The sequence below is a fragment of the Nicotiana attenuata genome, chromosome 11 (assembly GCF_001879085.1).
Source record: "Nicotiana attenuata strain UT chromosome 11, NIATTr2, whole genome shotgun sequence".
NCBI lineage: Eukaryota > Viridiplantae > Streptophyta > Magnoliopsida > Solanales > Solanaceae > Nicotiana > Nicotiana attenuata.
In genome coordinates, this window is record NC_031999.1 from 8,251,554 (window position 1) to 8,262,596 (window position 11,043).

Genomic DNA, 11,043 nt, shown 5'->3' on the forward strand with positions numbered 1-11,043 from the left:
ATGCCATCAAGTGCTTTCAACATACAGGTTTAGGACCAACCAACTATGTTGATAAGCAATACAGTGTTGCTGCATACTTAAATACATATAGTGGGCAGTTCCAGCCAGTGGGTGCTGAGCATTATTGGTCGTCGGAACCATTTAAAATGGTGTGTAACAAGGACTATTTGCGCAAGCTACAAGTACAAAAAAAGAACGCGTATACGGAACCAAATGGATGTTGGTGATACCGTTTATGCGCGTAATGTGGCATATGCTCGCAAACAGGACACGACCGTCGTAAATGTCCTTCAGCTGGATTGGGTGGCGGTGGTAATCCAGCTCCTGGTGGAAGTTCATATAATATGCCCAACTATCAAGGATACACGTAGTGTTTTGTTTATCTTGTTTGTAATGTGGTTGTAATAAGTGTATGTACTTGTTTATCTTGAAGAATGTATGAATACAATTATGTTTCCATTGCTGTTAAATCTTATTGATATTTAACATTAATACTTCAGTACAACAATCTTACATAAACCCATTTAAACAATCAAAAAAATTATCATTCGCCATTATCATCGCGGCCTGACACTATTTCATTGTCACTGTCTTCAACTTCTTCATCAACATCGTGTATGTACCCTTGGGAACCGAGGGCATCGTTATCTAGGCCCCAGTTGACACACATTTCTCGCATTTCATCGCTATCATCAAGAAGATCACTTGCCTGATTTCTACAACAATATGGGACTCCTACGTCCAACGTCTGTGGTAGAAACGTAGGTAGTCCCTTCCACTCGACAACTGTTGGGAAAACAGGATAATCATTGTCTCTATGCAATTTAATTTTCTAATAAATCCCAGTACTGATCCTCCTTTCCTCTCAAGAAGTTAAGATCATCCATTGCATGATGAACAGCAAGTGCCTTTTCCATCTCTAAAATCTCCTTCATCAGATGCCTAATCACTTCTGGTTCATCTTTGTGTGTGTTTGTTTGGAAGGATGCAGACAGTGCTTGTGGCACAACAAGCCCATGCCAGCGACACAGTACTTCGTAATCACACTGTTTGAGTAAAGGGGAATCCATTGTAGTTTTTCGCCCCAAATTCGCATACCTTCAGGATTTGTAGAATGCGCTTCGCCCTCAATAATGGGCCCTGCGACTTTGAGATCAGTGTGTATATTGATAGGTTGATTTTCCAAGGTACGGAGAACACCATACCACTTGTCATCACTCAAGTCAGTGTAGCAACCTAGCATATTTTTTCCAAGATATGGATCGAAACATTTTTTAAATGGATGTTGTAATGTTTATTCAAAAGTTCTTTGAAATACATATGACTCGGTTCAGTTTAAGAAGTTTTCTTTTAATATAGCGTTTTACAAAAGATGCTATATATATATTTTGGTACCTCTTTTTTTTTTTCCACACATTTCTGTCACTTGAGTCAAAATGAATCACATTTTGGTTCCGGACTCATATTTTTACACTTTTGAAATAGTAAATACAATTAGTTTCGACCAATGTTTTAAAAGGCGGGGGCGTGAGGCGTTTTATCTCTGATGAGGCGAGGCGTAAGCCCTGAGACATGGGGCGTAAGTCCCACGGATATTATTTAAAATATTTATAAATTATAATTCAACTATGAATAATACAAAAATTATGACATATATCATAATATGCAAATTAGCTGCAATGTCGTTACAACTCAAACATCAAAAGTAATGTATTCGATGCGAAATCTTATATATATCTCTTAAGGAGTAATGAATCTTGAAAGAGTTTCGATATTATAATTTGATATTTTTTAAAATACTTCTTTTATTTAATATGCTTTCTATTTGAAAGAGAATTTATATAAAAACATAATTCACAACTTAAATATAATTCTCTAGCATCATTTATTTTTAGGTTTCAATAAGTTAATAAAGTGACACATAATTTACCATACTATACCATGATAACTAATTATTTATAAATAGTTACTAGCTAATACTGAGCATTAAATTAATAAGTATTGTATCTCGTAAACGTGAAAAAAATAATATCTAGGAAAACAATTATAAAAAAAATTATAGACTATTACATAATAAAGACATAACAAAAGTTAATAAATAAATACTTTTAAATTAAAGAGTTATTTAAAATTTACTATCATAGCAGTCTCAGTGGATATCGTGCAATAATTTTTATCTTAATTATGACATAAAATACTCTCAACTTAATGATTTATGATTAAGAAAAAAATAATTTTGATTAGTCAACGATTTATTAAGAAAATTTGAGGATTTACAAGGTTAGATACACACAATTGCATAAAGTTCTATTAGGCGAGCCCAGTACGTCGGGAGTTGGGCGTGTCTAAAGCGTAAGCCCCGACGGCCGAGGCGTAAGTCTTACGGAACTAATAGCCTGTTTGGCTAAGCTTTTTTTTGGCCAAAAGTGCTTTTTTTTGGCCAAAAGCACTTTTGGCCAAAAATTGAGGTGTTTGGCCAAGCTTTTGGAAGGAAAAAAAAGTGCTTTTCAGGAGAAGCAGAAGCAGTTTTGGAGAAGAAGAAAAAAGTAGCTTCTCTCCAAAAGCACTTTTTTGAGAAACACTTTTTAGAAAAATGCACTTAGAAGCAATTTTTTAAAGCTTGACCAAACACTAATTGCTGCTCAGAAGTGCTTTTCAAACTAATTAGCCACACACAAACTGCTTCTCACCAAAAGTACTTTTGAGAAAAGCACTTTTGGAAAAAAGCACTTTTTAAAATAAGCTGATTTTTACAGTTTGGCCAAACGGGCTATAAGCCTCACACATAAGCCCAAGGGCTTTTTACAAATGCTACGCCCCACGGCAAGTTCCGGGCAAGTCCCAATTCTGCTCCTTTTAAAAGAGAGGTTTCGACCAATTTTGCCTTTCATTCAATTTCCTTTTCAAAGAAATCCTTTTCCAATTCAAATCTGAACTCCGTCTTTTCTCTCTCTCACACACGCACACACATCTTTTGCATCCTGTAAATTTCCCAAAAGCCCTAGTTTTCTTTCTTTTCCAATATTATTTATAAATTTAAAATCTTTCTGTTAGATCTCTTATAGCTATTCCCATTATTTTTTTCAATTTTTATTGAACACATAGCATTAATCCCAAGGAAATGAAAAGACGATCCAATTCTTTGAATTCCGTGAAAAATCTTCATAATTCCCCTCAATTGCCTCTCAAATTTTGATAGTTTTGTGACTTCCCAAAAAAAGAAAGAATTTTTATGGTTTTGTGTGTATAAGTTTCTTCTGCCTGTGTATTTGCTGACAAGAAAGCTATTTGAATGATACACAATTGAAATCAGATAGTGATTTGGGTTTTTCTTAAGAGGAAGAAATAGAGATTAGAAAGGAGTAATGTCTGGTTCGAAAATGGAGGGGTCATCGGCTCCGGCGATAAGGCGAGACCCGTATGAGGTATTGTCTGTGACAAGGGATTCATCTGATCAGGAGATTAAAAGTGCTTACAGAAAGCTTGCTCTCAAGTAAGTCAATCCCATCCCATCCCCTATTATATAGAATTTCGTTTTGTAGTTATTGTTGTCTGTCAAAATATTTGGTATTGAAATGAAATGGGTCCAATTGGATCGGTCAGGCAAAGTATTCAGAGGAGGTGGAGCCAGAATTTGAAGTTTCTGGGTTCGGGATTCTTGTCCTTTTAAGTTACTGCATTTTGAATAATGATACATATCTAATGGATTTCTTAATACAAATACATGGTTTGGACCAAAGCTACTGGATTTGGCCGAACCTGTAATCTGAATGCTAGCTCTGCCCCCTGAAAGTATTTAGTGTTGGAATGAAATGGATTCGGATAGAGCAGACGGACAAATTCTTTGTTATTGGATGAAATGGATTTGAATAGAGCAGAAAAAGTATCTAAAGTATTCATATATGTAACCCTCATTAGTCTTGGATGGAGGCTTAGTTGATTGTTTGAAGTTATACTATCATTGTCATGGTTTTGCATATGCACTTAAATGTGGTGTTGAGGTGCAGTTGATTGATAAATTGAGTTACCGTGGTTGGAATTTTGCATATATGTATTTAAATGTGGTGTACATAAACTGAAATATGGTGTATTTCTATGTGTTTAGTTAGTATTTATATGGGACATATTGAGCATGTTGAGACTAAAATGTAGTTGTTGCATGAAAGTTTATTAAATTTGGTAAACACGGTTGAAGTGTTTTGGTAATTGGGTAACAGATAGACGATTGCTACTTGCTTGTATAATAGTTTATTGAAGTTATTTCTTTGGAACCTAGAATTTTTTACATGGAAAAATTAATTGTAATAGGAAGCTAGGTTGGGTTATAGAGGAAAAAATGGCTTATGGTGTAGGAGTAGGGAAGTTTATTGATTTATTGCCTCTATGCATTAGCTAAGCTTTTATTCGATTTTTTAGAGAATGACAAGCATTTTATAAAGACGGAAAATTCTCTTATACATTAACTATTTTAGAAACATAAAAGTCTCTTATACATTAGCCGTACACAACCTATATTATTGGCAGGTATCATCCGGACAAGAATGCTAACAATCCTGAAGCTTCAGAATTATTCAAGGAGGTGGCATACTCATACAGTGTTCTATCTGATCCAGAAAAAAGGAGGCAATATGATATGGCAGGTTTTGAGGTATTTTGTTCCTCGTCCGCTGTCAAGTACATAATTTTCTTGCAAGGTGGTTTATCACTAGAGTTATGACTTTTGAAGTAAACGTCAATTTTTATATGTTTTGAGTTACTGTGATCGCTATTGGTAAAGTTAGAAACTCGGCAGTGCCTTAGTGTCCCTGAAGAATAAGAAAACAGAAGATTCCGATCGGACTTAGCGAAGACCGTGAGAATTAATACACGGAAAATATTGTTGATGTACATTAACTATAATACAAGAACCACTATTTATAATAATACACAATACCTACCTTACTCCTATTCGATGTAGGATTATGCTTATTTACATAACAACTAACTAACAAACACTCCCTGTCAAGCTGGTGCATACAAATTATATGTACCGAGCTTGTTACATATATAACTAATACGAGGACCAGTGAGGGATTTAGTGAAAATATCTGCAAGTTGATCATTCGTCTTCACAAACTTTGTAGAAGTGACATTCAATCTCTATGTGTTTAGTTCTCTCATGGAACATCGGATTAATGCAATATGAAGGGCAACTTGATTATCGCACATAAGTTCCATCTTGCTTATTTCACCAAATTTCAACTCCTTGAGCAATTGTTTGATCCAAACTAGCTCACATGTCGCCATAGCCATTGCTCGATATTCTGCTTCTGCACTAGACCGAGCAACCACATTCTGTTTCTTGCTCTTCCAAGACACCAAATTGCGTCCTACTAAAATACAATATCCAGACGTGGAACGTCTATAAGAAGGTGATCCTATCCGATCAACATCTGAGTATCCAACGATTTGTTCATGACCTCGATCCTCAAACAATAACCCTTTGCTTGGAGCCGATTTTACATACCGAAGAATGCGGACAACTGCATCCGAGTGACTATCACATAGAGAATCCACAAACTAATTTACAACAATCATAGGAAAGGAAATGTCAGATCTAGTTACTATGAGGTAATTTAATTTACCAACCAGCCGCCTATATCTTGCAAGATCGCTAAGCGGCTCCCCCTGTCCTGGTAGAAGCTTAGCATTCGAATCGCTCGGAGTGTCAACAGGTCTACAACCTGTCATTCCTGTCTCCTCAAGAATGTCTAAGGCATACTTCCGTTATGAGATCACAATACTCGAGCTAGACTGAGTGGCCTCAATACCCAGAAAATATTTTAATCTGCCCAGATCCTTATTCTGAAAGTGTTGAAAGAGATGTTGCTTCAATTTAGTAATACCATCCTCATCATTGCCGGTAATAACAACATCGTCAACATAGACCATCAGATAAATACAGAGATTTGAAGCATAATGCTGGTAAAAACAGAGTGATGAGCTTCACTACGTGTCATGCCAAACTCCTGGATAACTGTGCTTAACTTACCAAACCAGGCTCGAGGAGACTGCTTTAGACCATAAAGTGACCGGCGCAAGCGACATACAAGGCCATTAGACTCTCCCTGAGCAACAAAACCAGGTGGTTGCTCCATATAAACTTCATCTTCAAGGTCACCGTGAAGAAAAACATTCTTAATGTCCAATTGATGGAGAGGCCAATGGCCGACAGCAACCATGGAAAGAAAAAGGCGAATTGATACTATTTTAGCCACGGGAGAGAAAAAGTATCATTGTAATTGAGATTCTCAGTTTTCTGAGAAGACAAATAATTGAGTATTGGAATGAAATAGATCTAAATAGAACAGAATGGATCTGAAGGATTCATATAGTCAACCCCAACTACTTTGGGATTGGTGTAATCAATAAAAAATGTGTAGCTAATGTTTGAGCCCTTGACTTATAGAGCAGAACATATGCCTTTTTTTGGGGGTGGGGGTGTGGTAATATGTCAGCTATAGGAAAACTTATAGGAAGAATTCGACAAGGTCAAAGAGAGACTCAAACTAATAAATTTGATGACATTGGTTATCTTCCACTAGTATCATTGTGTATTGCAGTAGCTGGGATTTCTTGCGGGTGTTCTTTCTGCAATTTCTTTTCTATGTATGTATGGATTTTGAAAGGTGGTTGCTTCCCCNTGAAGAAGCTTTGAATGGAACTGTCACAATTCGTCCTCTTCCAATTGGGACATCACTTAGCGGAAAGGTAGCATTTGATTTCCTTTTTCAATTAGCAGGACAATATTTCAGCTGTATCGATGTTTTTAGTTTGGTTTTACTGCAGGTTGAAAAGCAAAGTGCCCATTTTTTTGGTGTAACGATTAGCAGTGAACAAGCGGAGGCAGGGCTTGTAGTTAGAGTTACTTCAGCAGCTCAAAGCAAATTTAAGGTACACTTCCAGATCTGTAGAATATTAATGGTAGCTATTCTTGCATGTACTTTGTAAGCAGTGTATGTATATCTTCATGTTTTTGTCTTTTCTTCTTTGCCATGGGTTGAGATATTAAAACTGAATTTTATGTATATTTCAGCTGCTCTATTTTGAACAAGATGCAAATGGGGGTTATGGCCTGGCTTTGCAGGTACTGCATTTTACAGTTATCAGTTTCCATTGCGAGTTCGAGATACTTTTCATTGATGCTGAGTTCTGAGTGATTTGAAGTTTGTAGTTACAGATTCATCAGGCTGCTAATGTGTAACATCTTCCTTCATCATTTGTTCTCTTGGAACAGCGATCCGAAATATCTGAAATTTTTGCATTTAGGCACCACAATCCCGTCTCACCTCAACTTCACTCTTCTTATGCTGACTACAGTTGCAGTTCATATATTCAGTTTTACTTCTAGTTATCTTAAAACTCTTACTTTAACCATTGATGGTTTTGGTCAATTAGCACAATTCGTCGGCAAATAGCATGCACCATGGGACTTCATCTTGTATTGTGTTTGTTAGCTCATTCATAACTAGGGTAAACAAGTATAGGCTCAATGCCGATCCCTGGTGTAAATTCACGGTTATCAGATCCTCCTGTATATCTCCTACTAGTGTTCTCGCACTCTGTTCGTTGGCTCCTTTATACATGTCCTTTATGACATATATATATATTTAATATGAACTCCAGACTCCTTTCTTTGATCAGCATAATCGTAATGATTAAGTGCATCTCCGCATTTACCGATGAAATAAAATGTTTTAACTAACATGTTGTGATGCACCTTTCATATCTTTTGCTAATGCTAACAAAAAATGTTGCTTATGAAATTTGTCAGAAGTAGAAAATTTGTTAGTCAATTCTAATTTTCAGAAAAATATTTTGCTAGCTGATTCTAAATTCTTTTACTGTGTCCTAGAAATGGAAATAGTAACTTTTTTATTTTCCTGTAAGTGGTGATTGGGTTGAATTTCCACTTGATTTTCTGTTAGCTAAGCTTTTAAGGCATATGCCTCATGACTTATATGCGGTCATAGGAAGTTATAGTCAGGGGTTAGCTGTAATAGATGAGGCTGTATCCTCTTAAGATCTCAGTAAACTGAAGTTTATAATTGACAGTATCAATCGACTGCTTTGGAAAACTAGACCTCATTCCAAGGTATAACAACTAGACCTCATTCTAAGGTGTAATTTTGAAATTTTCTGATTTTGAAGCTCTTCATGGTCTGCAATCTGCATAAGCTGTGAGGCTGCTATATACATTAAGTATAACTCACTTATACAGAGCAGATATTGGACCTGTAATCCCTTATCTTAGATATATAAGCTCAACATGCTCAGTAATTACCTCTAATTTGCCTGCACATCGGCTTTGCGTTTTTCACAGTTATCTTTGGAGTAATTCTTCTCAATTTTAAGGTCTAAGCATGCCTCAAACTTCTGTGATTTGTGAGATAGTCTACTGTACTTTAGATGGACATGTCGTGCATGCCTTGTGTATTCTAACCAAGCAATTGACTGATCAAATCTGATGAATTGTCACGGTATGCAGGAAGATAGTGAGAAAACGGGTAAAGTGACGTCAGCAGGAATGTATTTCTTGCACTTTCAGGTGTATAGAATGGATTCAACTGTAAATGCGGTATGTGAATATCACCCTGTTGGTCAAATTCATTATGCAGTGTTGTCGTCAGAGCCAATAAATAATTTGAAATATTGTAGTTAGCGATGGCTAAGGACCCTGAAGCTGCTTTCTTTAAGAAGCTGGAGGGACTTCAACCTTGTGAGGTCTCAGAACTTAAAGCTGGCACTCACATATTCGCTGTTTATGGTTGGAGCTACTTATTCTGTTGAATACTTTTGTTTTTTCTGCTGTGAGAAACACTATCAAATAACAATTGATTTTCCGATGCCAAATTCCTTAAGGCTGACTTTTGGTCTGATCTCTCTGCAGGAGATAATTTCTTCAAGCCTGCTACTTATACAATTGAGGCTCTCTGTGCCAAGTCATATGAGGATACTACTCTGAAGCTCAAGGATATTGAGGCTCATATTTTGAGGAAACGAAATGAGCTTCGGCAGTTTGAAGTAGAATATAGAAAGGTTGTCAATCTACTTCTAGACAATATTTGTTGTTGGACATTGATTCTTCCATATATCCTTATTGCTCTACTTTCCATGTTAATGTTCAAAGGCACTGGCACATTTCCAGGAAGTGACCAACAGATACAGCCAAGAGAAGCAGTCTGTAAGTTTTCTGTTGAAAAGTCTCTTGGTTTAGTTATTATATGGAAAGGGGTCATATTTACCCCTGTACTATTGAAAATTAGTCATATCTACCATCCATTTCACTTTTTGAATTTTTAAAGGCCTACCGTTATACTTATGTTTATATTTGCCCCCCATCCATTAAGTGACCAGTCCTAACTTTAAAAATGGAGTGCCTAGGATCAATTTTAAAGGACCAAGTTCATTTTATACAACCCCAACCCCAAGTAGAAGACATAACCCGACCCTTCGAAACCAATTTACCCACTTAGTCAAAGGAACAAATGAAAAAGCTTAGAAGAATTTCTGGGATTTTACGTTATCCTTCCTATTTTCATGATTTTTTTTTTGGTCGAATTAGACACAGCCATTGAAGTAATTTCCTATTTGACTACTCTTGGAATATCTGAAGAAGCCAGAAGAGAAGAAGGCCAATAATAATGAGGAACTAAACACCAGATATAGATTTTCTTCTATTTAGAGATTGGATAGTTACTATAAACGCATATTCAGACTACTTTAGCATGCTAGAAGGAGTTCTGAAACAAAAGAAAGAGCAGCTTTCTGAATCAGCGAAGGCATTCTTAACTGGCTTGAAAGTAACAAGTAAATTTGTACCACCAGCTCAAACTAGCTTAGACATTCTTTTTTAACTAGCTTTGATATTGGTTGCTGATGTAGTGAATGAAGCAAACTGGAAATACTAGCATCAAATCCCCTCTCCTGCATCCCCATCACAGCTTCTTCAGTTATCTGAACTGCTTTTTCAGTTGGGACTGGCTTTGGACCAAACTTAAATTAAAATTTGGACAATGTTGAGGGTTCTTTGCTTACCTCCTTCCATCATTGATACTCGCAGTCCATTGGTGTTGGATGTGATAAAGCTTAGAGTTATATCGACCTTGGTATGATGTGGGTTGTTGGTTTGGAATTCGGAGTAGAGTATGAGAGGAAAGATATGTCACCAACTAATTTCTCTAAATTGTCAAAATGGAAGGAGTAAATAAAAAGCTACAGCATTAAGGGGAATCGGTGGGTCGGGTTATGTTTTATTTGGGGTTGGGTTTTTATAAAATGAACCGGGTCCTGTAAAATTGATTCTAGACACTCCACGTGTCTTTTTTAAAGTTGGGACTGGTCACTTAACGGATGGGGGGCAAATACAAAAATAAGTATAACAGTAGGCCCTTAAATACTCAGAAAGTGAAACGTAGGGTAGATATGATTTATTTTCAATAATACAGCGGTAAATATGACCCTTCTCCGATTATTATATTACGTAAATGTCCTCGTATTGAGATGGTATGTCCAAATTCTTTGCAACACAAGTCGCTTGTCTTTCATTTAGTGTTTTGGGAAGTGTTACAACAATATATTTTCCCTGATTTTGCTATCATTAATGCATCTCTTGTTTGTTTAGAACTTTAGATGCTACTTCACTTTGTTCCTTGTATTATCTGATAGTTCCTGCATGCTGATTAAGTACCACCATTTGTAAAGGTCGATGAGATGCTGAAACAAAGAGACAGCATCCACTCTTCGTTCACAGTTGCAAGGTCCGTTGCTAATTTAAGTGGCAGTGGGAGTGGGCATTTCAGTAACGGAAGTAGCAGTAAGGTCCTTGGTGAAGATTATAAAGCCGATAGTCCAGGGGAAGATGGCAGTTCAGATTCCAAGGACAAGTCATCAAAGAAAAGATGGTTCAACCTTAACCTCAAAGGGTCTGATAAAAAGAACTGAAACGTTGGATGGTTATTTATGTTCTCTACCTACTTCCTGCGGAGTTTCGAGTTCTAGAAT

The 11,043-nt window shown here is 36.5% G+C and overlaps 1 pseudogene across 1 annotated transcript; it reads left to right on the plus strand.

The window, feature by feature from the left end:
• Positions 2,887–11,037, plus strand: LOC109234082 (annotated as a pseudogene). Its single transcript, XR_002069128.1, has 10 exons — positions 2,887–3,493; positions 4,525–4,791; positions 6,669–6,750; positions 6,829–6,933; positions 7,076–7,126; positions 8,528–8,617; positions 8,698–8,806; positions 8,930–9,078; positions 9,170–9,223; positions 10,744–11,037. The product of XR_002069128.1 is annotated as a chaperone protein dnaJ 15-like (transcript).